We start from the raw sequence: 24,482 nt of genomic DNA, 5'->3' as shown, positions 1-24,482 counted from the left end.
TCATGAGAGATCTCACAAAAGATCTAAATTATTCGCAGTAGCATGATAATTAAAAAATATATATTCCCACAGTTTTCCACCATTTCCCACCCAACCATCCCAAATATTCTGATTTGCAAACAAAAATATGTCAGGGGGGGATATTATATTGAAATGATTGTCATGTTATTAATATCACCAGCTAATTTTCCATTGAAATTGCCAGACACGAAAAATGTTCTGTCTAAACATTTAAAAGAAATACGCGGAAAAGGTTATATTATATTCTTGATTCTATATTCTGCAGAACTGATGCATTGATTCACAGCTGTATCTGTAGATTTCTTGATACTGTGCTTTAAAAATTAGCTAAGACTTCCAGTGTGTTTTGCCACTGATAGCTTTAGTCTTGATTAATATATTTGAGTTTGGCTTGTGTTGTCCAAGATTGTAGCTCCACCTACTGGCTCTGGAAGTAAAGGAAGCAAGCAAAAAGCTAACGAGAATCTGAGCAGTGACTGGAAATGTCTAAAAGATCAAACACTCATCTCATTGGGGAGACGCAACTCATGCAGAACGTGCCTTAAACAGATAGTTCGATTGTTTCTTTCTAGCTCCAAAACTGCCCTTCTCTTTGGCAAACAATATTCATTTCTGTGCAAACAATAAGATTTTCTGAGGGAGGGAGGGGGAGAAAGCAGAGAGGCATGTGATTCAATCTGCACTTAAAGCGACCTTACATAATTCACACTTTCCAACACAAAAATCACACTTCTCCAAATTTTGCAATGCAGTTCTCCAGTCAAGTAAGGCATACAAAGATGCATATCGCATATAAATGCACATACCAGTGAAAATAGCATACAAATTGCTTTGTAAATACATGCATATTAGGCGGGAAATTGCGAGGGTGGGCGGGCAGGGCGACTGTTCTTATGCAAGCCCTCTCACGGATAGCACATTTCCCTGTAAACTCACACTTCTGGCATAATCTAACGCATGGGTAGGCAAACTAAGGCCCAGGGGCTGGATCCGGCCCAATCGCCTTCTCAATCCGGCCTATAAACAGTCCAGGAATCAGCATGTTTTTACATGAGTAGAATGTGTCCTTTTATTTAAAATGCATCTCTGGGTTATTTGTGGGGCCTGCCTTGTGTTTTTACATGAGTAGAATGTGTCCTTTTATTTAAAATGCATCTCTGGGTTATTTGTGGGGCCTGCCTTGTGTTTTTACATGAGTAGAATGTGTCCTTTTATTTAAAATGCATCTCTGGGTTATTTGTGGGGCCTGCCTTGTGTTTTTACATGAGTAGAATGTGTGCTTTTATTTAAAATGCATCTCTGGGTTATTTGTGGGGCATAGGAATTCGTTCATATATTTTTTTCAAAATATAGTCCAGGCCCCCCCCCACAAGGTCTGATGGACAGTGGACCAGCCCCTTGCTGAAAAAGTTTGCTGACCCCTGATCTAAGGGATGCTTCAATGTGAAAGTTTCACTATAAAACCAACACTCTGTGCTGCCCAAAGTATTTGAACAACAACAACAACAAAATGACAAGCAGAGAGGAGGAAACCTCTACAGATGCTCACAGTGGCCAGCCAGATGGGAAGACCTCAAGCAGGACAGAAGTGCAGCAGCCCTTTCCCCACTTGTGATTCCCAGCAACTAGTGTTCAGAGGCATGCTGTCTCCAGTAGTGAAGGAAGAACACAGCCATCGAGGTGGGTAGCCATTGATAACTGCATCCTCAAGAATTTGTCTAATCCTCTTTTAAAGCTGTTCAGGTTGGTGGCTCTCACTGTTGAACTATGTGTTGTGTGAAGAAGTATCTTATTTTGTCTGACCTGAATTTTTCCCTGTTTACCCCTGCCACTGGTTCCTTTTGCTTCCTCTGTTGTTTTTCCAGCACTGGATTTTAAATTGTAAGCTGTTTGGGGGCAGGAACCTGCTGTCTTGTAACCTGGGAAGTGCAGTGTGCACTGATGGAGCTTCATAAATACACATATACATATATACGCGGGTGGCACTGTGGCTTAACCCACAGAGCCTAGGACTTGCCGATCAAAAGGTCGGCGGTTCGAATCCCCGCAACGGGGTGAGCTCCCGTTGCTCGGTCCCTGCTCCTGCCAACCTAGCAGTTCAAAAGCACACCAAAGTGCAAGTAGATAAATAGGTACTGCTCCGGCGGGAAGGTAAACGGCGTTTTCATGCGCTGCTCTGGTTCGCCAGAAGTGGCTTAGTCATGCTGGCCACATGATCTGGAAGCTGTACGCTGGCTCCCTCGGCCAATAAAGCAAGATGAGCGCCGCAACCCCAGAGTCGGCCACAACTGGACCTAATGGTCAGGGGTCCCTTTACCTTTACCTTACTTCTTCTTTGGCGATCACTCATAGCCGAGTAACATTGCCTTCCATATACACGGTCATAACAGTGAGTCCAGAAGTGACTGTGGAGGCCAATTCTGGATCCACACATCCTTCCACAGTGGGGACATAGGTTTCCAGACAGGAGTTTAGCCTGGTGAGGGTTTGCCAAGTGTGCCTTCCTCTTAGCGCATTTCTACCTTTCATCCTGAGTTTGAGCGTATATATACATATATACATACATACCACAAAGTGAGAGGTAGAACAAGACATAGCTGGAGTGCAAAGAAAATGATTGCTCACCACTCTTTGGTTTTCGATATTGTTTTAGGCCTGCAGAGGCTCAGTCTGGATGATACCCAGAAGTTTCTTCCGAACCTGTGATCGTGTGACTGCGAGGTTAAAATCTACAAGAGGGAAACCTGGTGAAGCAGGTTAAACTAACAGCCTTGGCTGGTCAGTTAAGTATGGCCGTTTACATCTCCTAAGAGGTTGCCATAGAGACAAATGGGTGGGCTTTTTGCCACCACACTTGGCTGTGTGTCATTTCATACTAGGTTGGGAAACAATAGGCCAATAGGGGACTGGGTGTCTGTCAGTTTTACTGATGCTGCAAGCTGAAGGGACAGAGACATGTCTTTTCTCTGTACTGAACCCAAAACAGTGGCTTAGGGCTTCCCTAGAAACCGAATGGAGAAGTAAGATCTGTTAGAGTCGTAATGCTGTGAGCCCCTCCATCCTATGCCCAGGTTTTATATATAGATATGTAAATAAAACCATATATCCTAAAGACATCCGAGTCTCCACTGATCTTCATTCCAAAGAAACTGAACCCTGGGAAAGCACATGTACCTTTGGCGCATCTCGTCATTTGGAGATTTGAGTGTGCACAACAATATATTAAACTAGGGCTGCATAGGTTTTCCAGTGCTGCTGGCTTCACAACAGGTTGCATGGATATCAGGGACATACATATTTTATACTTTAAAAACTAGATGTTTCAAGAGGGTATAGAAGCAAAGTTATGGCATGGATCAACTTTCTGATGTAATCATCGGTGTTATTCATGAGACGCCTGGGCAGTTCCCACAACCTTGTTGCAGAAGTGGGGAAAGAATCTCGTTTTCCTGGGTGACGAATTCATAGCACAATATCTACTGTGAAAATGTGGCAGACTCACAATTGGGGAAGCACCATTTTAAAGGGGAAAGTCACAACAAAGTGGGTAGCCACTGGGTGCTTTGTTACACTAAAAACCTAATGTGTAGAAACGTGCTCAGCAAAGGATCTAGATTGCTTTGTTTGATTTGATTGCCCCCCAAAGCACAACAACTGTGTGGGATTTAGATGTGAAAGTTTATGCAAAAAAAAACCACTCAGTTTGCTTCTCTAGGAACAAATTATAGCCTAATAATACAGAGTGCAAAATGAGACCTAGCAAGCATCTGTTGGGCGCAACACTGCCAAACCAACCTGTCATGGTCACAATTCCAATAATCTGGTGGTCAGAACCATAATTAGAAAGCAGACGAATTGCTTTCAAAAAAATGGGCCTGCATTTCGTCTCTCGCAAGAGCACACAAAGTATTCAGCCAAATGCAATTGTATGAAGCGCAATGGCACAGGCTACTCAATGCCAGGAAAGAGGGAGAGGAAATGGCTTGTCACTTATGACTTAGTCTGATGTGAGGAAGCAGCCCTAATTGGATGCGCCATCCCCAGGGGTCCTGAGCACATGAAGCGGCCTGCAGGAATGGGAGTGGCTAGCCCCACCCCCTCAAATGGCAAGGCATGCGCAAGCCAGGGCCACCCAGCCAGCCAACACATGATAGGTTCAGTCAGAAGGGGAACCAACTTCCACATGGTGAAGACTGACCTGTGCAGGAAACTAGATGCAACTTGAAGTGACTCCCTTCAGACTGAACTGGTCATGCACTGGGTGGGGACACACATTCAGGTTCTGTGCCTCAGGTGATGGGAAATGGCCAATTACCCAGTATCTGGGTGGGCAGTAGTTGCGGTCCATTGCGGACCCCAGCCTCACAGAACAAAGGGCCCTGGCATAGCCTACCACTGGTTAAAATCAGAAGACTGCTGTACAGTGCTACCTCTGGTTACGTACTTAATTCGTTCTGAAGGTCTGATCTTAACCTGAAATTGTTCTTAACCTGAAGCACCACTTTAGCTAATGGGGCCTCCTGCTACCGCTGCGCAGCCAGAGCACGATTTCTGTTCTCATCCTGAAGCAAAGTTCTTAACCTGAGGTAATATTTCTGGGTTAGCGGAGTCTGTAACCTGAAGCATATGTAACCTGAAGCGTATGTAACCTGAGGTACCACTGTACTCTGTTATTTAGGCAAGCAGAGGCAGAGTTCAGGAGCTCAGGAGGAGGAAGGAAATTCAGGAAGTATCCATTTTAAACGAGAGCCTGGCATTTCAGATGAAAGAGTCTCAGGGAATGAGGAGGTAACAAAATTCATTATTATTGTTGTTATTGTTATTGTTATTTTCTTTATAACCCATCTTTTTCCCTGACAGGGACTCACAGCAACATACCGATCATGCTATTCTGTTTGTTGGTCTTAAATCACATTTAGTGAGTATCAGAGCAGAACCTTAAACCCATTCAAAGTTCCTTGCTTGCAACACACACACACACACACACAGAGAGAGAGAGAGAGAGAGAGAGAGAGAGAGAGAGAGCAAGAGCTGACAGAATAATGATCCACAGCAGGAGGCACGGCACTAGAAAAGCTGCGGGTATTTTGTAAAGCAGCAGTGAAAGACGGAAGGGCATTAAATCATGCCGGAATACCATGAAAAACAAAGGTAGATTTGTAAAGTATAATTTTTTGAAAGTAACTTCCTGACTCTAAACGAGCAGACAACAGTAATCTTTATGGGAAAGTTCCCGACGATGAATTTCCTTGTCAAAGTGATCTAATATTTGGTGCCCACTATTATTCCCATTTTTCATTTTATAATTCAACACAGAACTATGCCTGAAAACAATAACAGGAAGCTTTACGGCCATATTTCACAGCCTTCTATTTCTTCCTAGCTTCGGGGATTTCCCCCTCCCTCGCCTCTCCCGTTTATATGAGCAGAGTATATAAAGCAGTGGTCCCAACTGCGGTGTCACAAACAATGCGTCAACTGAAAGAGGAAAGCAGTTGTAGGGGAAACGCAGTGCAGGAAATCAGTGCTTTGCTTCCAGCATCCGGATCAATGCTGGAGCAATGAAAGGTGCATTTCATATGGATACAGACATATTTGTTGGGAACCAGTAAGGTATAGTGGCTGACCTTGCTTTACAGCTCAGAGCATAATAATGTAGTGCCACTGGTGTACAATAGTGCTTATGGAGGGCAAAGAAATTAGTCTCTGCCTCAAGGAGCTTACAAGCAAGGGGAATCAACACAGGAAGGGGAGGCAGAAGTACACAGGAGAAGAGTGTGTGACTATTTCACTTACACATGCCACACCGTACATTTAAAGCACTACGATACCACTTTTGAAGAGTCACAGCTTCCCCCAAAGAATCCTGGGAATTGTAGTTTTGTTAAGGGTGTGGTTAGTAGTTATAAGGGTTTGCACTGTAAACTGTATGGGTTCTAGTTTATAGTTTGTTAGGGGCCCTGAGATTTGTTAAGAGACTCCTATATCCCCTCCCCAGAGCTACAATTCTCAGAGTGGTTTAACGATCACTTTTCACAAGGAGCTCTGGAAATTGTAGAAAGTTGGAGAGGAGCTTTAATATCTTGCTCCTCCAGACTCTTTCTTAACCATTCTATCAGCCACAGACCAGACAAGGGCCACACTTCATCTGACAGACATGAGGATAAAGTCCCACCCGTAGTGACAATTATATCCAGTGGAAGCACAACTCCTGATGTGGATTTCAGAGAGAGGAGAGAGAGAATAAAACTGCCCGAGAGTGAGCAAGCAATTGAGTGTTTGTGTGTGTGTGTAACTGAGGCCAGTGTATATATGAATGGTCTGTGTTTGGTCCCACCCACTTTGGCCGTCCTCTGACAGCTCTTCAAATGGAAGACTGCCCCATGGCCACCGTGAGCAGAACTGAATAGGAAAATGAAAGAAATCACAAGAAAAATCTGAGGGTGGAGTCCTCAGCTCCAACCTTTTACAGTGAAGACATAGAATTTAACCCTACAATTTCCCCCCTACTACAAAAACCACTGTCGTTAACCACAGTTCCTTGGTCTGGATAACACAGCACACTGTGGTTAATCAAACATGAAATGCTAGCTTCCAACCACCCCCTTATAGCTGATCATTCCCCAAACAATAAACCAAGAATGCAGCCAAAATGTTTATTTTTATGGAAAAGCCAAAGACGGAAAACAAGCTTTTTTCTTTATTCTTTTAATTCAGGATTCCAACCAAAGAATAGCCTGCACTGAATGCCTTAGAGAAGCAGAACGTATAACTAAATCTCATTTGAATGGAGCTAATGAGTAGGTTTTGTTAATTGATGAGAGTGTGATGAAGCAATAAAAGGGCAAGAATAATGTACCACAAAATGTGCTCTGAAGTGCTATCATAAATAATATGAAACTACGCTTGCCAAATGAGCAAAGTGTACTAGCAAATCCTCCATAATATCCTATGTGCAGGAATGGGAATGTTTTAGCCCTCTCACTAATTCACTCTGCTATTAAATAGGGGAGAGCCTCTTCGGATAAATCTGTGATGGGGGGGGGGGGAGATTGTTGCCTAGCCAAGTGCTAATCAGCAAAAATTCCACAGAGTGCTAATAATCTACTTTTATTCAATACAATGTGGTGGCATCATAACTAGCAGGGCACATGAAAGAAATTCTGAATGAGAGCATTCCTAAGTGTACCCCAGTGGCAGATGGTTATATTAATGTTGTTCTAGAATCAGAACTGCCCCAGCTAAGAGCATCCATGTACTGTACTCTTGTCTGAGAGATGGATTAGATTCGCCACTTTTAACACTGGTGCCTCAAACTGAAGTGCAAATGCTGCTGTCACTTGAACACACATTCTATCAAACGCACGGAAGAATGTCTGACAAAAAAAACAAAAACCTAGGCTGAAGTAATCTGGAAGAACTGAGTTGAAGTACACATGTGATTTTCAGACACTTCTTAAATCACAGTGAAAAAAATACAATAATAGAGGATAAGGGGACAAGAATGAATTTGGTTACATTCATATTTAAAGGTGAACCTACCAAATTCACAGCAGCCATCCTTCAAAATTTACACTTCCTCCAGAAATCTACTGATCTCTAGTTTGCTTGGACCACCGCCTTTCCTTTGTGGTGGACATCAAACTGATCAGGACAGTGGGGTCTCACAGCACAGGTGCCATCAGTCAAGAGTGTTGGTAGCTGTAAGGCAGTAAACATCTGGAGGGTACAGGTAGGTGTAAACAAGGCTTGTATTCTGCAGTCATTAGCCCTTATGTGACCACTTTGTCTTTCCAGAGTCAAGGCAACATGCACCAAGGTTTATGGTACCAACTGATGTCATACTTCAGCATTTCCCAAAATGTTTATTTATCCAATAATACTTATCCAACATAGGGAAGTGTGGTTATCCTCATTTTATAGACAAGGAATAGACACATATGCAACCTGGCACTCATGGTCAGTTGACACACATAATAGCGCACATCGTTCCCTGTTTCTAGACCCTGCATAAAAATTATAGCTAAGCTCGTTTCAATTCCCTCACAGCAGCTGCAGTTTGTCAGCACTGATTCCCTCCCCCCTCAGTAATTAGAGACTTTGTGAATATTCCATGACATCACAGCCACTGCATTCTTATGATGTCTCTTCTGCCAATTGTGCATAAAAGACACTGATGTGAACTAGTATACAGGTGAAACTCGGAAAATTAGAATATCGTGGAAAAGTTCATTTATTTCAGTAATTCGACTTAAAAGGTGAAACTAATATATGAGATAGACTCATGATATGCAAAGCAAGATATGTCAAGCCTTTATTTGTTATAATTGTGATGATCATGGCATACAGCTGATGAAAACCCCAAATTAACAATCTCAGAAAATTAGAATATTAAATGAAATCAGCAAAACAAGGACTGCAAATAGAGCAATATTGGACCTCTGAGAAGTAGAGGCATGCATATGTACTCAGTACTTGGTTTGGGCCCCTTTTGTATCAATTACTGCCTCAATGCGGCGTGGCATGGATGCTATCAGCCTGTGGCACTGCTGAGGTGTTATGGAAGACCAGGAAGCTTCAATAGCAGCCTTCAGCTCTTCTGCATTGCTCGGTCTCATGTCTCTCATCTTTCTCTTGGCAATGACCCATAGATTCTCTATGGGGTTCAGGTCAGGCGAGTTTGCTGGCCAAGCAAGCACAGTAATCCCATGGGCATTGAACCAGGTTTTGGTACTTTTGGCAGTATGGGCAGGTGCCAAAGTCCTGCTGGAAAATGAAGTCAGCATCCCCATAAAGCTCTTCTGCGGAAGGAAGCATGAAGTGCTCCAAAATCTCCTGGTAGACGGCTGCATTGACCCTGGGCTTAATGAAGCTCAGTGGACCAACACCAGCTGAAGACATGGCTCCCCAAATCTCTTTTCTGGTGAGAGCAGCTTTTGCATCTCATTTGGAAACCAAGGACCCAGAGTCTGGAGGAAGAATGGGGAGGCACATAATGCCAGATGCTTGAAGTCCACTGTGAAGTTTCCACAGTCTGTGTTGATTTGGGGAGCCATGCCATGAGCTGCTGTTGGTCCACTGTGCTTCATTAAGTCCAGGGTCAATGCAGCCATCTACCAGGAGCACTTCATGCTTCCTTCCCTACTTTTCCCCCTTTCCAAACACCAGCACACAGATCATTCACACACAATCATTTCTGCAAATGCAAAAGAAAAACTATCAAAGGGAGAACATTCTGTACTTCTTTGAATAGCACAGCTTAAGGGGGCGGGGGATGGTTTAATAATGAAAATTAACCAGCAGGGGGTGGGGGTGTCATCAGAACATCTTGAAGGCATTTGGCATGTGCCATAAAGACGATACATCTGTTAAGTATAAGCATTTTGATTTCTCCGGTATAGATTTAATCATTGTTTCTAGCCTCCTTTAAACAGGGATGTCAGCATTAAGCCCACACTAAGCTAGGATAGGAATCAATGGAATTCAATAGGTCAGCTCAGGTTAAGCTGCTTCTAGCTGGAAGTTGTTCATTCTCAGTGATGGCGGAGCTAGACATTAATGCAGAAAGGGAAGAATGTAAACCTCCTCTTAATCCATTTATTCAGGTGACACCACTTGACTTCCATGGCTGGCTCCTGTGAATTTATACACAGGTCTAAACACAACAAATCCCTTAATGGCTGGTGAGCTCAGTGACATTATGCAGATTTTGCAAAGGCGAATAAAGAGTGGTTGTTTGGGGTGCTAGAACAGAGGCTGTTGATATCAGATAACCGATAGCATAAAACTCTGAAGTCAGAATGTACTCCTAAATAGTTTTCAACTTGAAACAGATTGCACAGAATCTTTTAATATAAACTTGTTTTTTCGCATATGGTAACACAGTTTTGACTCTCTCTTTTTATAAACTTGCTTTACAAAGAGAAGTAAGTTGACACTTCCGGAGGCGGCGCGACCGGTAATGGCTGCCTTCTCCGAGTAAGGAGAAGGGAGCTCCGCTGTAAACGGGTCGTCCGCTACGGCGAAGCGGAGACCCATTCAGGAAAACCACAGGTGGCAGAAGCCTGTGGTCTCGGGACCCGGCGGGCGCCAGAAGCAGCCCCCAAAACGTTGAAGGGACCCCGTAAGGGGCTCCGGATCGCGGAGGGGGTAGCGGCGCTGTGGGTCGTTGCGCAAACAGCGAAGTGAAGCCGCATTGCTGTTGCCGGTCAGCGCTGTCCTTTCTTCCTGCAACTTTTCTGAACTTTGGAAACTACAACCCGTGAGTAAATTTGGACATTGAAAACTTTCTGAAACTTTTGTCAACTTTCTGAAACTTTTTGAGAACTTTATGAAACTTTTAAAACTTTTTTAAAAAAGTTGAAATCTGGCTGAAAACGGAGTGAGGATAAGCAGGAAGCCCATCTCCCGCTATACTGAACTTTAAGCAAAGAGCAGGAGGAGTGGAGACAAAAAGTTATGCGTTAACTAAATGCTGGCACCCTGTTAAAGCAGTTTTCTGAGTGAAAGACTTTGAGCTATTGACTTTTGCTGGTTATATTCGGGGTGCACTGATATCCTTCTTCTGTGGCACCAGTGGATTATAAAATAAATAAGAATCTCTGGTGCTGGAGCTGCCTGGATGAGCACCAGTTTGCAACTTTGGATACATTGAATTCAGATTTTGAAACATTCTGAGTTGGAACTGGATATTTTGAAACTGTTGCAGTCAAGGCACTGTAAGAAACACTGTTTTGCTTTAAGTTTTACTCTGCTAAAAATAATACACTGTGGAGGCGATAGACATGGATTTAAATTTATAAGTTTAACTTGGATTTGATCTTTTCCCTGAAGACGTATTAAGCTCCCTCTAGAGGATTTTGGACTTACAGCAGTGACTTTGTTTTACTTTCCCTTTCCCGGCCTCTGTTTGACTATTGCATCTGGGACTCTGCTTTCTCATGGGAACAACTTGGATTGACCTTGGATTACAGATAACTTTGGAATGAGTGGCGCAAGGAGAAGAGGAAGGACTAAACAAACAACTCTAACTTTATCTGCAGCCTCACAGCGTAGATCTTCTGTGCCGGCCTTGCCTTCTACTTTGCCTCCAGACATAGAGGCGGCCTCCCTAATACAGGCAGGGGAGGGTGAGACAGAGGAGCTGCACCTGGGAGATATGGCTTCAGGGACAAGTAGCTCTGTCTTGGAGAAAATTTTGGAGAAACTGGAGGCTCTGGACAAGAAGGCTGATTTGCATACAGCTAAAATTGAACAGAACACAGAAAGCTTGAATAAGCTGACTGGACAAGTTGCACAGAATGCCCAGTCTATTGGAGAATTAAAGGAGGCTGTAGGTGAAAATCGTAAACTGGCTGAAGATACTAGTCAAAGATTGGAAGAACTTGAGAAAGAAGTAAGACCACTCAGCAAACAAGTTGGAGAACATCAGATTTACTTTTTGATGACAGAATTGCGAAACAGGGAGACCAACTTGAGGATACGGTCAATACCAGAGGTGGAAGAAGATAATTTTATTGAATTTCTAACTAAGGAATTTGCCAAGTTTTGGAAGTTAGAGGAAAAAGACTTTAAAATTGTATCTGCTTTCAGGCTTGGCAGAGTCAGAAGGACAGAGAAGCCCAGAGATTGTTTGATAACACTGAGATCAAAGGAGGAAAGGGACAAGATTTTGGGCCTGCACTACGAAAAGTCACTAGACATTTTGGGCAAGAGAATTGAAATCTACAAGGACATTCCTAAGCAGTTGCTGGACCTTAGATCTAACTACACGGAATTGGCAAGACTGTTGAGAAGCAACGCAATTATCTTCAGGTGGGAGTTTCCACAAGGATTATCCTTTACCTACAGAGGGAGAAAGATCAAAATCAAAACAGTGGAAGATAGAGACAAGTTTTTGGGAGCACACGGAGAAGACCTCCACAAAGGACTTGGATTGCCAGCGCCAGAACTTCCAGGGGAGCCCGCCCCCTCGGATCCTCAAGGACCGGAGAACAAGGTACCACCCCAGAAAGAATAACCAGATCTATCCAGGATGTCTCTGCAGCTTTTGAGTTGGAACATAAATGGCTGTAACAGTCCCGAAAAAAGGTCTAAAATTTTTCATATTCTAAAAAAGGAACAATTGGACATTATATGCTTACAAGAAACACATGTGATTAGGCTCCATAGAAAGGTGTTAATAAATAAAAGGCTTGGTCAAGAATTTATATCATCGGATACAGTTAAAAAGAGAGGTGTAGTGATCTATGCAAAAGAGAGCCTTTCACCAAAATTTCTCTTTAAAGATGAAAGTGGAAGAATCCTCGCAATAGAAGTACAGTATCAAGGAGAAAAAATTTTGATATTAGGAATTTATGCTCCAAATGAAGGAAAATCGGATTTTTATAAGAAGTTGCACGAGATCATGCTGGATTATCTGGATTACAACAACGTCATCATGATGGGGGACATGAACGGGGTCGTATCAACAAATATGGATAAGTCACAGAACCAGAACATTACTAAAGAGGGAAGACTACCTAAGACCTTTTTTGAAATGACTGACAATATGGACTGGGTTGACATCTGGAGAGTTAGAAACCCCCTGGGAAGAGAAGGAACATTCTTTTCTGAAGCTCAACTGACTTGGACACGAATCGACCAAATATGGATAACTAGAAGTCTGGCACCTAAGGTGAGGAAGGTGGAAATCTGCCCCAAAACATGCTCCGACCATAACGCCTTGAGAATGGATATGACATTGATCCCAATCGGCTCCTTTAGATGGAAGATGAATGATGGCCTGTTTAGAGATCAAAGAATTGTAAAGAAGGCCCAAAAAACCTTAAAGGACTATTTTGAGATTAATTTGAACACTACGGTGGAAAAAAGAACTATCTGGGATGCAAGTAAAGCTGTGATGAGAGGGTTCTTGATTCAACAGAATTCCTTAAAGAAAAGACTGCAAAATGAAAAGAAAGATAAAATTCTGGAAAGTATCAAAGAGTTGGAGAAGAAGTTAAGATCTAACCCGAAGTCCCAACCGATTCTGAGAGAAATTAAACTTTATCAGGTGCAATATTCCAAGCTGATAAATCAGGAAATAGAATGGAAGATTAAAACAATGAAACAAAAAACTTTTGAATCGGCAAATAAATGTGGGAAACTGCTAGCTTGGCAGTTGAAAAGGAGACAAAGATTAAATACAGTAACAAACTTAGAGGTTGAAGGAAGGAACATTCAGAACCCGGGAGAGATTAGAAAGTGCTTCCAGAGGTATTTTAAAAAGTTATATACTCAAGGGCCACAAGATGAAATAGAGATTACACAATTTTTGGAGAGAAATGGATTAGCAAAGCTGTCAGAAGAAAATAGAACAATTTTAAATGGCAAAATAACACGACAAGAGATTGAACAGGCCATCCTGAGTCTGAAACAGGGCAAATCACCAGGGCCAGATGGACTGACCTCTAACTACTACAAGACATTGAAGGATTATTTGATACAACCTTTGTTGGAGGTCAGTAATGAAATAATGGAGGGGAAGAAGGCGCCTGAATCGTGGAAAGAAGCATTTATCACATTGATTCCAAAGTCAGAAACTGAAAAGACACAACTCAAGAATTACCGTCCCATCTCCCTTTTAAATGTGGATTACAAAATATTTGCAGATGTTTTGGCACGAAGATTTAAGAAAGTTTTAAGTGAGATAATCCATAAAGACCAGGCAGGCTTTCTCCCGGGCAGACATATGTTTACTAACACAAGGAACATCATAGACATATTGGAACTTTTACAAACAAACATAAACACTAAAGCAGTTTTAATTTTTATAGATGCGGAGAAAGCCTTTGACAACATTTCTTGGAAATTTATGAAGGGGAATTTAAAAGAAATGGGAGTGGGACGGGGGTTTGAGAACGGGATTGAGGCAATATATTCAGAACAAAAGGCTAAACTGATAGTTAACAATGTGGTTACAGAAGAGTTTAAAATTGAAAAAGGTACACGACAAGGCTGCCCGATTTCCCCATTACTGTTTATTTCGGTTCTGGAAGTGCTCCTGAATATGATTAGGGGGGACCGGTTGGTGGAAGGGATTCAGGTCGGAGCGAAACAATATAAACTTAAAGCTTTTGCAGATGACCTAGTTCTGACATTACAGGAGCCGGAGTCTAGTTTGAAAAGAGTACTACAACTGATTCAAAACTTTGGTCGAGTGGCAGGATTTAAGTTAAATAAGCAAAAAACTAAAGTTTTGGGGAAAAACGTGACAGATATTGAGTTGGAACAGCTTCAGAAAGAGACAGAACTAAATGTGGTTAAAAAAGTTAAATACCTAGGGGTAAACATAACAGCAAAAAATCTGAGTTTATTTAAAGATAATTATGAAAAATGTTGGTCAGAGATTAAGAGAGACTTGGATAGTTGGTCAAGACTAAAACTTTCTTTGTTAGGCCGAATAGCTGCCATCAAGATGAATGTATTGCCAAAAATGTTATTTTTGTTTCAGACACTGCAGATTGTAGACAAGACAGAGTGCTTCCGGAAGTGGCAGAAAGATATTTCTAAATTTGTCTGGCAGGGCAAAAAGCCCAGAATCAAATTTAAAATATTAACAGATGCGAAAGAAAGAGGGGGCTTTGCCCTGCCAGATTTAAAGTTGTATTATGAAGCTGCAGCTTTCTGCTGGTTAAAAGATTGGTTACTTCTTGAAGATACGGATGTCTTGGATTTGGAAGGTTTTAATAATGCGTTTGGATGGCATGCATATTTATGGTATGATAAAGCTAAGATAAATAAGGCCTTCAAGAACCATATTGTCAGAAAATCAGTCTTTAATGTCTGGACAAAATATAAAGACTTACTGGAGAATAAAACTCCGAGGTGGCTGTCACCCCTGGAGGCTAAGGCTCGGAAAAGAGCCAATATGGAGGCCAACTGGCCAAAATATTGGGAGATAATAGAAAAGGATGGTGACAACTGGAAATTGCAGAGTTTAGAAAAGATGAGAGACAAAGTGCGAGACTGGTTACACTATGCTCAGATTAAAGAAGTGTTTAAAAATGACAAAAAGCTAGGATTCCAAGTGGAAAAGTCAAAGTTAGAAACTGAACTGTTAGAACCTAAGACTAAGGTACTTTCAAGAATGTATAACTTGCTGCTGAAATGGAACACACATGACGAAATGGTAAAATCAACAATGATAAAATGGGCGCAGGATATTGGGTATAATATTATGTTTGAAGATTGGGAAAGGTTGTGGACCTCTGGGCTGAACTTCACTGCATGTAATGCGTTGAAGGAAAATGTGATGAAAATGATGTATAGATGGTACATGACCCCTGTTAAACTGGCTAAAATATACCATTCGTCTGATAGCAAATGTTGGAAATGTAAGGAAAATGAAGGAACATTTTTTCACCTCTGGTGGACCTGCCCTAGAGTGAAGGCCTTTTGGGAGAAGATATATAATGAATTAAAAAAGGTGTTTAAATACACCTTCACTAAGAAATCAGAGGCCTTTCTCCTGGGTATTGTCGGCCAGAGTGTGTTAAAAGAGGACAGAACATTCTTTTTGTACGCAACAACAGCAGCAAGAATATTAATTGCCAAGAATTGGAAAACTCAGGAGCTACCCACTGTGGAAGAATGGCAGATGCAACTGATGGACTATATGCAATTAGCCGAGATGACCGGCAGAATTCGAGACCAGGGAGAAGAAAGGATGGAAGAAGACTGGAGGAAATTTAAGATTTATTTACAAAAATATTGTAATTTGGCTGAGTGCTGAATTGGATGCCAGTGCAGACAATTGTCTACCATTAAATTAGATTTAAGGTTGAATTATATGTCAAACCAAATTAAGACTATTAATTAAGATGAATTAAATGATAATTTGTTTGAAACTAATTTAATAATGATGTAAGTGTATGCGGGAGGTGCGGGGGAGTCCCATGTAACAATTGAGAGATGTTAAATGGACAATGATAAGTGCTTATCTAATATATGCTTTATTTGAAAACTTTAATAAATATATTATAAAAAAAAAAAAAAATACAAAGAGAAGTAAGTTATACTCATCAAAATCTTCAGTAACTTAGGATACCCAGGACTAGGATGGTGAAACTTTAGGATCCCATGCAAAAGAACATTAAGGAGAACAAGCTTTGGATGGTGGAAATGAGAGTCAACAGCACCATAAATTAGCAGTAGCAGCAAGCTAAAGCATAAGGGCAAGGGCAAAGTTAACCGTATGCACTTACTTTCTTGCTTACAGTACATTGCATTCCATCCAATAGCAGTGTTCTCCGGCTGGCTTACAATAATAAAACATGTGTGTGTGTGTGTGTGTGTGTGTGTGTGTGTGTGTAAACATCACTAAAAGCAGATGAAATATTCACTGGATTAAAAGAATTCAGTGCGTCTAAGAGGCCTGAAAAAATAAAAAGGTCTTCACAAGCACTGAAAAGAGTATAAGGAAAGCTGCAGGCAAACTTCTCTTTGAAGTGCATTAACTTGGGTGCCACCACTGAAAAGGCCCTTTACCTAGGAAGCTCCTTGCCATACCTTCCTTGGCAGAAGGACCTTGGCAGAAGATCATTTCATAGTCCAAGTGGGTACATGTGGGTGGAGGTGACCTTTCAGATAACCTGCTCCAAAGCTGCTCCAAGCTTTTAAGGTAAAACCAGCTTGTATTTGGCCCAGAAACACACTCCTGGGGGAGGGATACATGTGAATTTTAGGTTTTTTTAAATAATGCTCCAATGTGACAAACCATATATCTCTAATCAAGGCAGTTATTGTCTTTTAGCCTAACCTACGTCAAAGGGTTGTTGTGATGGCAAAGAAAGGTAAGTCACATCCTCTTTGGATGAAGGGCAGTATAAAAATGGAATAAATACAGTGGTACCTCAGGTTACATACACTTCAGGTTACAGACGCTACATGTTACAGACTCCACTAACCCAGAAATAGTGCTTAAGGTTAAGAACTTTGCTTCAGGATGAGAACAGAAATCTTGCTCTGGCGGTGCGGTGGCAGCAGGAGGCCCCCTTAGCTAAAGTTGTGCTTCAGGTTAAGAACAGTTTCAGGTTAAGTACAGACCACCGGAACGAATTAAGTACTTAACCCAAGGTACCACTGTACAGTTCTCTAAATAATGGAAACCCTTTATCAACCAGAAAGCAGATTTGGTTCCACAAACACTCCTCATATAGCCCATCAAACAATCAGAGAAGCAAATCCAGGAAACTAACATTAGTGGAATTAAATTATCCAATTCTACTTTTTAATTTTCAAGCCAGTTATGTAGTTATTGTTCTGATGTCCTACAACAGCAGTGGCCAATGAGGTGCTTCTCTGATGGGTGACAATCTCAAGGAAGAGGAAGGCCACCCTTAATGTCTGGGGCATCTCAGCACCATGCCAGGTCTATGGTGCCTGATTAGCTGGTAGAACTCACTGGCATCAACAGGTTATTCTTATGCCGCTGGCTCCTAGGCAGTAAGCAACCACAGACTTTAAACAGAGCTGCTTGAGATGCCCTTCGTCTTCTTTGCCACTGTCCAGTAAAAGTCTGCGCTCCCTTTCCACCCCATTCCCCCACAGTAATTCCCACCAATGAACCACTTCGCTAGCCACTGCTCCTCTCCAACATTTTTAACCACAAAACATAATAGTCTATGGGCAGAATTCATTGTCATGCTAAAACAGATTTTCTGCCAGCACAAACATTTCTGTCCAAAGGCTCCCATTAGCACAATTGGGCTTTCCCTGCCCTCTTTCCCCTGCCTGCTGTCCCCTGCCAGAGCTGATTTGGGGTTGTGGGGAACACGGGGAAGGGAGATGGGGGAAAGCCCTTGTGCTGAATCCTGCTAGTAATAATAATAATAATAATAATAATAATAATAATAATAATAATAATTTATTTATACCCTGCCCATCTGGCTGGGCTTCCCCAGCCACTCTGGGCGGCTTCCAAAAAAAATATTAAAATACTGTAATACATCAAACATTAAAAGCTTCCCTAAACAGGGCTGCCTTCAGATGTCTTCTAAAAGTCTGGTAGTTGTTGTTCTCTTTGACATCTGGTGGGAGGGCATTCCACAGGGAGAGCGCCACTACCGAGAAGGCCCTCTGCCTGGTTCCCTGTAACTTGGCTTCTCGCAGTGAGGGAACCACCAGAAGGCCCTCAGCGCTGGACCTCAGTGTCCGGGTAGAACAATGGGGGTGGAGACGCTCCTTCAGATATAATGGACCGAGGCCGTTTAGGGCTTTAAAGGTCAGCACCAACACTTTGAATTGTGCTTGGAAACGTACTGGGAGCCAATGTAGGTCTTTCAAGACCAGTGTTATATGGTCTTGGCGGCTGCTCCCAGTCACCAGTCTAGCTGCCACCAGTGAAACTACTGCATTTAATCCGGCTCTATGCGGCCAAGTTTAATGATGACTCCTAGTGAAGTAACATCTTTTCTCTGCCTGGAAGCAGAGACAATCTACGAAGCCTCTCTAGCGCCAGGGTTTCCATAACGCCCCCCCCCCGATGGTTGCAATATTAATACACGTACTCCCCAGCGAGGTGGAATAGCGTCTCTGAGCAGTGGCTCTCACAGTGCTTGGCATGTGTGCCAAGGGGGCGACAGCAGCACATGCATTCCAGCGCTCGTTAACGTAACATTCAGGCAGAAGGCTGCATTATTAAGGAATATAATAATTTAGTTGAGAGCAGAGAAAATGCAATTAAGGCATACAGTGTAACTAAAGTGTATGTATAATAGGGCTGGTGAATGAAGAATTCGGGGCAATGGGTAACTTGAGCAAGCTGTATAATTAGAAGAAAGACTTTTAACTTTTTGTAATCGATATTAATTAAGCGAATGGGAGAAAAAGCAGCCCGCAGTATATAATCAGGCAGCAGAGTCCATTGTAAGCACTTGCCTTATGACAATACTTCTAAATTCCACTGTGCTACATGTAATTAAATTCATTAAGCGTAGCAGATTGCTAAATGCAGGCACTGAAATGATAATGTTTTATTAACTATTGCTATTTATAGAACCTTCCTGCTACTTAAGCATTAGAATGAGAATGCTGAACTAATTAATTCACCTTTGATTTGCTTGTCTTTTTTTAAAAAAAAAAAGTTCTCCTCTTGTTCTCTCACCCATTTTCCCACTTACTGCACTAAAAGTTCTGAGGAACCTTCAGCACAGCAGTGGCCAAGTGGATTTTGGAAGTAGCTAAAGCCACCTTAGCCCTAGCCAGTCATTCTAGTCCTCATACAATGAAGGAGAGCGCCGGGATGCGCTAACTGACCTTGCCCCCTCTGTCAGGTCCTCATCACCTGAGCTCATCATCCTCCATGAGTGGGAGAGCCAAGGTGTGCATCTGGGAGCCACTATGTAGGCACACACACACCCAATCGAAAACAAACATGGCTCTCCAAGATGCAGCCCACTGGAAGTTCAAGCAAAGAGGTAGAGTGGGGGGAAAAGGAAGGGGGTGTTGCAGCAAGAGAAGTGGGTGGAAAGTCAGGGAGATGGGTGGAGGCCTTGTCTGCTGTTTTTCTGAGTCATGCAGAGTGAAGCAGCAGTTTCACCCTCCGATCCCTAGTGATGACATAGATGTCATTGAAATTCTACTCAGTATTGATCCAGAGCAGATTCCAATGTATACTTAGCAGAGTAAAAACTTAGACAAGTTGCAGGATTCCCAAAAAATAGACCAGAGACAATTATATTTCATCCAGCAGAGCTTTACTGCTACTGAAGGAAAATGAGCATAATGGTCACAAATCCAATACATTCAGGATTGGCACCGTCCGTAAGAAATCCAGTTGCAGCAGACTTAACTTAAACATTCAATAACTTATAATAAGTTTAAACTTTAACACTAAGCATACTATGTACAGAACACCACACCAGAAGGAAAAGAGATAGAAAGAGAAAGAGAAACCCAGGCTCCTTCTGGCCTATATTTACGGTCAGCATGACCTTGGCATAAGAGATAAAAAAAAAAAACCACTTTAAGCCAGCTGTACTCAGCTTCTCTGAAGAAATAACCCAAACATCATGAAGTTTCTTTCACACAGAGAAGCTTCCAGAACCCTCTTGAATTAATTAGAATAGGAAAGATCTCTACAAATCAGATCAATACTTTCTGCACTAAGAAATGCAAACTGACAATAGACTCCACATACAAGACTTTGAAAATTACTCTTTACTTGCAGGATGGAAGCTATGAACAAGCAGTGTTATTTACGGATATCAAGTCCAATACAAGCATTTCTCTCCCTTGAGCCCAAGAGAAGGTCTTCTTGCTTCTTCCAAAACTCCTTCATAGCAGTGCATGTTGTAAGTTATCAGTCCATTGCTTGCTTATCCTCACAAACACTTCTGGATACAGCATCTGCTTGAAGTTTCCCAAACTTAGCAAAAGAACCAGCCAACCTCCAACTCCCGCCCCTCCTACCAAAGGTACACAAACACTCGCTTTGAAACGGAGTTAACAAATTAACAAGGCAATGATTCAGCATTTCTGTGACCTTAATTACGAGTCACAAGATTTTGCAGCTGTTACATTACATATGCTGCCTTTTCCTCAGTGCAATTTATGCTTTGTAAAACACATTTTCTAATAAATACAGTTCAGATACTAACAGGCCTGCCCTCTTCCAGAAAACAACAACAACAACCTTGTACCCTGCTTTTGAAATATTACTAGTTTTATACAAAATGCCATTCAAAACAGACTTGGTAAAAAATAAATAAATCAGAATTTAAAAACTGATCACATTGTTTAAGCATTGCTATTTTAATGTTCCATCTAGGCAACAAAATATCAAGCACCTCTGTTGCTTAAGGATGAAAATTGGAACCTTTATGCCTGAATCTCTATTGCCCTAGCCACATTGCCCATTTCAACGTTGCCATAGGTGCATCAGAAGCTGCCTCAAACCAGGTAAGAGACTTTGTCCTTCCAGCCCAGTATTGGCAATAGCTCTCAGGACAGGGGTCTTAAACATCACTGGATATCAGGAAAACATCACTAGATACCTGCCTCCTTCCAACCAGCCTGTGCTAAGGACAGGTGATTCTGTTGTATGAGCCAACAGAATAGGCTAGCTAGGCAACAGGTGAATCAATATGTTTCAGATGGCAGCATGGTGAAGGATTGATGAAGGAAGCATGAATTTTTAAAGTGTTGGCGGTGGCATTGGAGGTGATTTGCTCATTCAATTCCTCCCCATTCAGCGTTCAAGCAGAACTATCTATGCTCAAGTCAGGCTGCCTGTTGTGTCCCTACATGAGTCCTTGCTCTCTGCTCATTTCCTTGCAATCAGAAAGCATATGTTCCCAACATGCACAAACAAAAGTATTCAGGCTCCCTTGAGGAAGGCAATTCTTAACCCTGTCACAATCTTAAAATGAAGTCACATCTGATATAAGAGAAATTCAAAGAGGAAAGTGTTTGTTAAGCTAAAAGGAAATCAGGAGGGGCCATAGCTCAGTGGCAGAACAGGTGCTTGGTATGCAGAAGGTTGCAGGCTCAGTCCCTGGCAGCTCCAGTTTAAACAAGTAGATGAGAAAACGTATGGAGCCTCACCAGTCAGGGTAGGCCGCAGTGAATGATGGGCATATTGTGGGGCCTAGTATAAGGCTGGTTTCTATATTCCTAAGCTGATAAGCATTGCTTTGGAAGTATTTACTGGCCAATGGAAGCCACACTTGTCTTGACCTACGAAACAAAAGTACACCAACACGACTTGGAATGCAAAATAACCACAACTGACAGGTGATTTATTGATTACACTCCGCAGCATGACAGGTCTTCAGCAGGGACAAACCAGCGCTCAAGATTATGGCCTTTTCTGCTGTCACTCTCTCAAGAAGCAATAAAACTTGAAAACAAAACAAAAACAAAACCCACAGCTTTCTTGTAAATAAGTGGTATTTAGAAAAAGGGTTCTTTTTAAACAATGAGAATGGCCCAGTGCAGAGAAGAGCAATAGTTTCATGCAGGCGCCCAGAACGCAATCAACAGCACTCCCTTTTTCGACAGGAAAAAAGCAGTTCTTCAAGAATTCTCCATTTGTATAATGAACTGTCTACTCCTGAATTGCCTCACAGCAGACACATGATTAAAGATGTCAGCCTTTAAAACTGTTACCTCACCGGGCTCATCACTTGCCCTGATATTCCTTAACTGCAGCTGATCACCTCAGATTGCAATGGTTACAAACCAGAGGAGCGGAGAAGGCATCGGTAATCTGTCATGTTTCTGTCCAAACTGTGAGAATCTTCGAGCAGGTGCCAGAAAATGGGACCCCGGCTGGACTAACACATTGAACTTATTTTGCTAATTTAAGGTTGTTTAAAGCAGTCACAGCAAATTGCTGGCAGCCAAGCAATGTACGGGTGACTAGCCTTGCTCCAGCAGCATTCACTTTATATAGGTGTGTCTTTTGTTTTCTCTTCTCAAAACATACAAAAAAAAACTTAGAGCATTCAGAACCTGCTGAATCAGGCCAATGGCCCATCTAGTTATAGAATCATAGAATTGTAGAGTTGGAAGGGAACCTGAGAGTCATCTAATTCAACACCTTGCAATGCAGGAATCTCAGCTAAAGCATCCATGGCAGATGGCCATCCAACCTCTGCTTAAAAACCTCCAAAGAAGGAGAGTCCACCCCCTTCTAAGGGCGTCTGTTCTACTGTCAAACAGCTCTTACTGTCAGAAAGTTCTTCCTCGTGTTAAGTCAGAATCTCCTTTCTTGTAGCATGAATCCATTGGTTCAGGTCCTACAAGCTTGCTCCATCTTCCATGTGACAGCCCTTTAGATATTGGAAGATAGCTAGCATATCTCCTCTCAGTTTCCTCTTATCCAGGTTAAACATAGCCAGTTCCTTCAACCATTTGTCCTAAGGCTTGGTATCCAGACCTTTGTTCACCTTGGTTGCCCCTCTCTGCACACGTTCCAGCTTGTCAATATCCTCCTTAAACTGTGGTGCCCAGAACTGGACACAGTACTCCAGGTGTGGTCCGACAAAGACAGAATAGACTGGTATTCTTACCTTGATTGGGACACTATACTTCTGTTTGATGCAGAACCATTAGGTTTTGGTTTTTTCACTGCTACATCACAATGTTGACTCACTGTTGCGTCCAGCATCCTGTTCTCACAGTGGCCAACCATATGCCTGTGGGAAACTCTCAAGCAGGAACCAAGCCCAAGTGCACTCTTTTCTTCTGTGTCTTTCAACAACTGATATTCAGAAGCTTTGCTGCCTCCAACAGTGGAGGGCAGACAATTGGCCATTTGCCTGATCAGTAGACAAATCAAATCTGTTGAGGATGGAACTGCATGTTGCCATAAGAGGCATGGGACTGCCCTTGTGTGCAAAGGGGCCCTTAGGGTAGAGCTACATGGCAAAAGAAATGAGGTGCTGTTGCTAAAACTGGCAGCCTCGTGCTGAGTTCCCACTCCATAATGTGCATATATAAATAAATGGGATGGTGGAGGCAGTGGTTGGCTCAGTGGGATTGTCCATGCAATGAAAGGAAGACTGCACCAGCCCTGCTGGAACAGAAACCTGGTTGCTGCTTTGTGAGCCCTACCTTATTATGAGCCCTACCTGAGCAGCAGAGGCAGTGGGTAGCTTGGTGGGACGACCCATACGGTGAAAATTCCTTTGCAATATGCCACTTTGGAGGCCACCACAAGAGGGAGACACTACCTCAGTGAGACCATGGTCCTGGCCTGTCTAAAAGTATGTTATTTAATGGGAGAGAGTAGAAGGAAAGTTATTGGCCACCATGTGGAGTGAGAAACCATTATAATAGTGGTCATAAGGCCCCTCCGGGTGAGAGCCAGGTTGGGAGAGTCTACACTGCCCCAGGTCGGGTTCTTTGGTGTTAAAAATGGAGTCTTGGAACCAAACCAAATGTTCTGTATGGTGCTAGTCTACTTCGTATTGGTATCAGTTTATCTTCTATTTAATATTTTTAATCAAGGTAGCTATTTGTATTATTGATTGGGATTTTTTGTAGTTGCTGATATTATGATTTATAATGGCTCCCAAAGTTTTTGAACTGCTATTGTTTATTTCCTGTGTGGTGAGGCAGTTTGGGCACAACTTTGAGGGAAAGTAGCATGCAGATAAACAGGTGAAATATGAGATGAGCTCTATTCTGTCTGAACTGTAGCCTGAAGGAGAATACACATTTCCACTAACTTTCTAAAATGTTCCTTGATATGCCATGCAAATACTGGTGTCACTCTCAAACATGGGTAATATTTACAAATGATGGAAAGATGAATTTTGAACACTCCGCAGTCCCATTTAAATCGTGCCCTTCTACCCCATCCAGCATTGTTTGTTTAGGAAGTTCATCTGGTGAGTAAAGCATTCTAGTCACTAAAGAGTCACTTTCAAAATGCATTTGCTTGTCCTTGAAAGATAACCACCACTAATGCG

The 24,482-nt window shown here is 42.3% G+C and overlaps 1 long non-coding RNA gene across 1 annotated transcript in view; it reads left to right on the top strand.

Annotated features, from left to right (window-relative positions):
• Positions 1–24,482, top strand: part of LOC310757488 — a 518,472-nt gene that overhangs the window by 392,258 nt on the left and 101,732 nt on the right. The window lies entirely within an intron of this gene.

This window comes from Podarcis filfolensis, assembly GCF_964270895.1.
Source record: "Podarcis filfolensis genome assembly, chromosome: 2".
In the NCBI taxonomy this organism is placed as follows: domain Eukaryota; kingdom Metazoa; phylum Chordata; class Lepidosauria; order Squamata; family Lacertidae; genus Podarcis; species Podarcis filfolensis.
Note: the sequence above shows the minus strand (reverse complement) of the source record. Positions and strands in the feature narration are given on the sequence as shown.